Source organism: Pteropus medius, unplaced genomic scaffold, assembly GCF_902729225.1.
Source record: "Pteropus medius unplaced genomic scaffold, Ma_sr-lr_union100, whole genome shotgun sequence".
Taxonomy (NCBI): domain Eukaryota; kingdom Metazoa; phylum Chordata; class Mammalia; order Chiroptera; family Pteropodidae; genus Pteropus; species Pteropus medius.
In genome coordinates this window covers 2967855-2974902 of record NW_024340848.1, presented here as the reverse complement: position 1 = coordinate 2974902, position 7048 = coordinate 2967855, and the positions used below count along the sequence as shown (strand labels likewise).

General features: G+C 29.5%; 1 pseudogene; it reads right to left on the bottom strand.

Moving 5' to 3' along the window:
* Positions 1-2090: 2090 nt before the first annotated feature.
* Positions 2091-2209, bottom strand: LOC120582754 (uncharacterized; annotated as a pseudogene).
* Between the last annotated feature and the right edge of the window lie 4839 nt (positions 2210-7048).

Sequence of the window (7048 nt, the reverse complement as noted above, 5' to 3'; positions counted from 1 at the left end):
CTTGTTTGGTTTTGTTTCTTTTTAAAATAAATTTGCTCAATTATTCTTACTTTTCATTTATTGTGAGAGTAATTTCTTCACCTCACTGAGCATAGGAATAATAGTTACTTTAAAGTTTCCAACTATTATCTCTAGCAGATGGGTAATTTCATAGCAGTCTTCTATTGATTGTTTTGTCTCTTGAGAATTGGTCACATTTTTCTGTCTTTTCACATGATGAAAACGTTTGGATTTTATAGTAAGCACTGTAAATATTATATAATATTATCTCTGAACTTTGTAGTAGTCCTTTAAAACTGTTAATATTTTTGTTTTAATAGTCAGTTAACTTGGTTAGATTCAACTTTCAGTCTTCTACACCTAAGGTAGACACTGGTTCATGTTACAACATCGTCCTTTATAACTCAGCTCTTAGCTGGTTTCAGTCTGTACACATGGATCAGGGGTAAAAAGGTGGGATAGCTGTATATATTTGTAGTTGTCTTTTACTGGAGAGGATATGGAGAAAAAGGAACTCTTGTGCATTGTTGATGATTTTCCTTTTTAAATTTTATTTTTTAATTTTATTTATTATTCTTCCTTTTGTCTATTTCTTTTATTTATTTTTGAATTTCTGATCTGTGCTGCTTTTTTTCCACATAACTAAGTACTTGTTTGTGCATGTTTAATTCATCTTAGTGTTTTATAGTTTATAGTTTATGTGTATATGCTTTTGGGGTCTTTATAATCAGCTGAAGTGTTTTCATTTTAATGTTTTATATTTTTTGTATGAGAGTTTATAGATATAAGATGTTATGAAGGATTCTGGCAGTTTGGAATAATTTTCAAGATTCTTATATCAAAGATATTCTCTTTTCTTAGTGTTCTGAAGTTTGATATTTTTAATGGTTGGTTTTTTGAAGAGTAATAAGACGGTGTGTGTCATTTGATTTTTTTTTCTTTTCTTGCAGAACAGTAAGTTCTTTCCTCTTCCCTCAGTTTCCCTTTAGTGTTCACTTTCCAAATAGTTTCTTTCTTTTCCTACTAACCTTCTTCTCCCCCAAAATATTGCCTTAGCAAGACAGCTATTTGAGTCCTGTTTGCTCTTTTAATTCTTTTCTGTAAAGTTAGTGTTTTGTTTTTCAAGAACTATTTTGTTTTCAATATTTTTATATGCAGAGTGGCCTTTTTCTTTTTGGGGTGATTTTACCTCAATAGTAGGCACTCTGCTGCTTCATTTCCTCTTCTGTGTTTTTTTTTTACAACCTAAGTTTCTCTACATAAAATTTGAGAAAAGAGTCACAAAATATGGGTGGTGGAAAATGATTACTACTTTTTTCTGCTTATAAGATTTCAAGTTTTTAGTGTTCTCTATTTTCTGCTTTTACTGCTTTTCACTGGTTTTGTGTGGTGTAATTGATACTTCTTGTTGATTTGTATACTTTTTATTTATGTTCAGATTCATATTTACACATCTGTTATTACCTTGGTTACTTATAATTTTGTTTAGTTTGCTTTATATAAAATTTATGATAAACTTGCCTAATCATATAAAGATTTTCAAAATGCTTGTTGTAACCATGGCATCTTAGAAATAAATGCCATTTAAAAGCGGCAAAAATAGTCACCAAAATGGGGCAAGCAAAGAAATAAAGTAATGAGGAAAAGGCTAGAAGTCAGCAAATCCATAAAAGAATCATTTTCTGCTTGTTTAAATTTCAATAATAGATGATTCAATTAATATGATGTTTCCTAAATATGCATGGACAATAGTATAATATTTAACAAAACTATTTAAAAGTTCTCAGTAAAATTAACTTTTATAAACTGAGACTATTTAATGCTGCAACTCCAATCTGGTAGGATGTAATGTATAATAGGCATTAGTCCTTAAAATGACAGAGATTTTTGTTTTATGTCTGCATTTCATCACTCCTTTTCCAACTGACGAAGTGCCTCTTTTTGAACATCAAGATGTTAGTGATATTTATACTTGTCTCAGAATTTTTTTGGGGGGGTGCGGCGAGACAACCTTTGGTTGATCTCACAGATTGCAAGGACCTTGTCAGCTTACAATCCCTTATTATTTATTTATTTAGTTTTATTTTTTACGTGTACAGCACCTGGGCTTCCTAGGTGGTCTCCCATCCAAGTACTAACCAGGCCCAACCCTGCTTAGTTTCAAAGATCAGATGGGATTGGGCTTGTTCAGGGTAGCATGGCCATAGACATGTCGCAAAATTTTTTAATGACAATAAATGTTAATATAATAATTAAACTCGAGGATGTATACAGTGGAGCTCTTCATACATGTTTTTAAAAGAAACAAATATTCACATGTTAGAAGTTGTAATTCTAATAATATATTGATGAAGCTATGCATATTCCATTTATTCGTCATCTCTATTGGAGAGAAATTATATTTTGGCATTGGGTAGAAAATACATTTGTGTTTCACAGAGTATGGGCATTATCAAAGAATGATGGTGGCATATAAACACAGGGATTACAGAGGGGGTTCCTACTGATCAACTTGGGGACACTTTGAGCCTCAATATAAAGACATTGGTAAATTATCACCAATTAATAGTGAAAGGCCAGAAATTCATCATGTTTTAAGAAATAAATGAGGCAAAAGGGAAAACACTACAGAATAATGCCAAATAACATATAAGAAAGAAATAATAGAGTTAAACATTCATAAAAATGTGTAATGTTCAGTTATAGAGACATTCCAAAATGTTTATCATTATCTCCTGATTAATCATTTACATTATTTGTCCTCTCTCTTGTATTGATTTGTTACATTTGTTAAAAACCTAATAGGTGGATGTAGAGTTTGAAATTTGTCTGAAGTATACAATTTTCTCCTTTGGTAATCAACAATAATATATTTTACATATGCCAAGGTAATTTAAAAACATTATGTCTGAAATTCATCATAGTAGAAAAGGATAGTGATTTTTTAAACATTATTTAACTACTGAAATATACAAATAAATTCTGGTGACTTTTTGGAGGGTGATATTTTCTTATTCATAGTAAAACTCATGATATTCAATAAATTCAATGTGTTTAATTTAATAATACTAGTTTTTATCATTATATAAGTTAATCTATCAAGTCCAAAGATTTTAAATAATTCATGGATGCTGATATACCTTTATTTAATTATATACACATTTCTATACATCGGTTCTGCATGTTGAATCCATCTTATAAATCTCATAACTAATCATTATGTATGTTATTATTTAAGATGTTTGAAATAACAAAAACAGTAGATAACACTGGTTAAGTTATCTCGCTAGTCATGGCTACTGAGAGATCTGTGTTCATATGATTGTAATTTGTTACCCCATGTATCTCATGCTTAAATTCTTTAGTAAACTATATTTAAACTAGAATCATAGTAAAAAGGAGCAGGGATAAGATGAAGCCACTAAGGCATTTTCCTTGGCACAAAATTTAAGGGAGGTAGGTGTGGAAGGAGATGAAGAAAATGGGTGAAAATAGTCAAAGGTTACAAACATCTAACTATAAGATAAATAATTCTGGGAAATCAAATGTACCGCCTCATGACTATAGCCAATAATACTGAATTGTATACTTAAAAGTTGCTGAGAGAGTAGATCTTAAAAATTCTCACTACAAAAATATTAGTAAGTATATGAGGTGATGGATGTTAACTAAACTTATTGTGGTAATCATTTTGCAATATGTACATATATCAAATCATCACATTGTAGACCTTAAACTTACACAATATCATGTGTCAGTTATATCTCAATAAAATTGGAAAAATTACAGCATCATCCAAAAATTATAAAAAATAAAATTAATCAAAGCTTATTGATCCCAGAACCCTATGTGATTAACATGGGTACTTGCTTATTAGGAGAGAGCATCTCATTCTATGAGCCTGTCATAGACACTCTGTATGTGTACAAGAAGTCCCATGCTTTCCTTTTGCACCAGAACCTGCAAATTATCTAGCTGGTCCTGTATACAGGTGGTGTAGTCCCTAGAACAGAAGTAATAATTCTTTTAAGTACATGACAAATAACCTGAGTTCAGTACTGAATGGTACCAGATGTTATTGAAATAAAAATGTGAGAAAAAGAAATCTAATGTTTTGAAGTGGATTTTTTTTTTAAAGAGGCATTTCTTTATATGTGCTGAAGCCAATGACATTGTCAAGTGGATATGAATTCTGCATTTTGGCCTGGAGATTATATACTAAGATATGAGACCATACAACATGATTAAAAGAGTATATGGAATTGGAGGATATTCTTTAAAAATACTAGCTCAAGCACTTATATGCTTCATCACTTTAGTTAGACATATTATAAATTTCCTCTTGCTCCTCTGTGAAGTTGGGTTAATGATACCTATTTACAAGGTAGCAAACATACAGCTATCACACATTTTTGATTATCTCATATGATGGCAGCCAAAGAGATGTTATATTGATTGCCCAAGGTCACAGAGCCAATAAATGCCAATGAAAGAATTGAAACCCAAGAAGTATGACTTGAGAGTCTCTCACTTAAATTCTGCTATTACTATACCCAGTATATGTAGTTATTAGAAAAGTATAAATTCTACACAATATAAGAATACTCTTAATTTTGAACAAAAATTAAATCGAATCTTTAAAGGAATAAATGCAAATGGAAGGGTCTTCATTATTGAAAGCTTAATTCTTATTCTATATAATTTATATGCAAATTAAAGACAAAAATATATATTACTGAATAGGTGTGAGAAATATCCAATTCAGTTAACCATTAAAATCTTCCCATGTATACACTCACATATTATTATAGCGGATTCATAAAGATTTTGCATATATGTATGAAAATGCAACAGGCAGGTTGCTTTAGAAATAAATTATATTAAGCTTATTTAAATAATTGTATTTCTGCCTTCTTCTAATATTTCTTTTGATTACATCCCCTTCTCTACTCCTTTTCAGCATGTTTAAATAAAGGATTTTAATTGTAATTTTAATCTTTTTTAACTCAAGATTCTATTCCAGCCTATTAAAATCCTGTTAAAAATACAGGTAACAAGGGTAAAATATTTGCAAAATTTAGTATGAAAAGTTTAGGCAGTAAAAGCTTAAAAGCTATATGTATGAAATCTTAGTGTTTTGGCATTTAGTAATATAAAAGTAATCATCAAAATCATAACAGGCTGCTTTCTGTGGTTTGTTCACTTCCTGCATGAGCAGATTATTTTCATGAATATCTACAATGTAATGGCTGAATGTCTGAATTATTTATACAAACACACACATATTATAACAGAACAAGTTGCCTCAGTTCTGTCAGTATTATTTTTTTTTTTCTTTTGAGGAAACTCTATAACAGATGGGAGGAGTAACTCCTGAATACTAATTATTAAATTCTCCACCATTTTCTGTGGTACAGGTCAAATGTCAATCAATACATTTTATTCTGAATACCTAAAAGAATTTCAACCTTAATTAGCTCATTCATAATTTGTGCAATATTGAAGTATTAGCAAGTTCATAGTAGTGGTCAAGATATATAAGCAAAGAACTTAACCTTGATGATACCACAAAAGTTAAAATAATACTGTTTAAATAAAGCCAAAGAAGAACAGTGGTCATTAGGAATTCGATATGAGCTTATCTACAATATAGTACACCAATTATTGCACGTGTAGCAAAAAGATTGTTTTTTTCCTTGCATAAGAATAGAAAGCTGAACTTTAATAAGTAAACTACATTTTTGTAAATACACGTTAATATAGAAAATCTGTTACATGCTAGTTCTGTAATGGATTACTTTACTTCCCAAGTTATTACCACATAGAATAATAATGTGGTCGTAACAATGATGGAGTAAACAGTGAAATTCCTGAGTAGTTTTGTATGTACTGGCACATTAGTGATTTCTGTTCAGTATTTCTTACTCTATGCTCATGTGATTTTGTTATTAGGCTTATGGTGGACTAATGAAAAAAGTCAAATAGTTATTCTTTTATTTCCTGAAAAATTTTGTATAAGAATGATGGTGTTTCTTTCTTAAATGTTTGACAGAATTCAAGAAGGAAGACAGTTAGTTCCAGAGATTTCTTTTTTTGAAATGTGTTTTGGTTAAAAAAAAAAAACAAAAACAAACAAACAAAAAAAACAATTCTTCTCTGTGTGTAAATGTTTTAAGCATCTGAAATTGAAAGTCAAATGTTAATCAAATCTTTAATTCAACAAAATTATCTTCAGTTAGCAACTATGTCTCATGTTCTTTGTTCAGTGTTAAAACACTGCTAAAATAGTTTTCAACATAGTTGGAATAATGGACAAGTATAAAATAATCAATTTTAATATAGAAAAAAGTTTACACATTGAAAAGTATGTAAGCTACACTGAAGAAATAAGAATATTTCATATTATGTTCAAAACTTTGTGTAAGAATATATGACTAGTTGAATAAACTACATAGACAAGTACTAAATATCATGTCTTGCATAGTGAAATCTCAACAGATGGAGACATTTTCCTAAGTGTCTCTGCCTTAGCGTTAATTTTCACTGAAACGCTAGACCCCAATGGGTTCATTATTATTCTAGCAAATTATGTACACAGAGTATATTTTTGTTTTTATAAATGAATGAGACATTCTTTTCTTATGTAGAAAATTGGAGAAAAATAGATTCTTAATATAAATAGAAAAAGCAATGCATTTCTGTATTTATATTTAATTTAATACTCATTTTGAAGAATATTTTAGTTCTGATTTGTTTTGAAGATAAATTCAGTATGTGAGTTAAAATAGTGCTTATTAGCATAGCATTGATATTTACCAATACAAACATATTTTTCCCTTAGGACTTATGTTTTATCATGCTGAGATATCTAATTTCTGATTTTTTTAGTGTTTAAAATTTGAAATTGAGATTTTGTTGCTGCTGTTTCCTTGTCCCTGTTCATTTTGCTTTATTGATGTTTATTAAGAGGCATTTTAGATCAGCTACTCTAGCTTCTCTTATCTCTTAACTAGAAACTTTTAAAATAAATTATGTTTCATAACTCAGA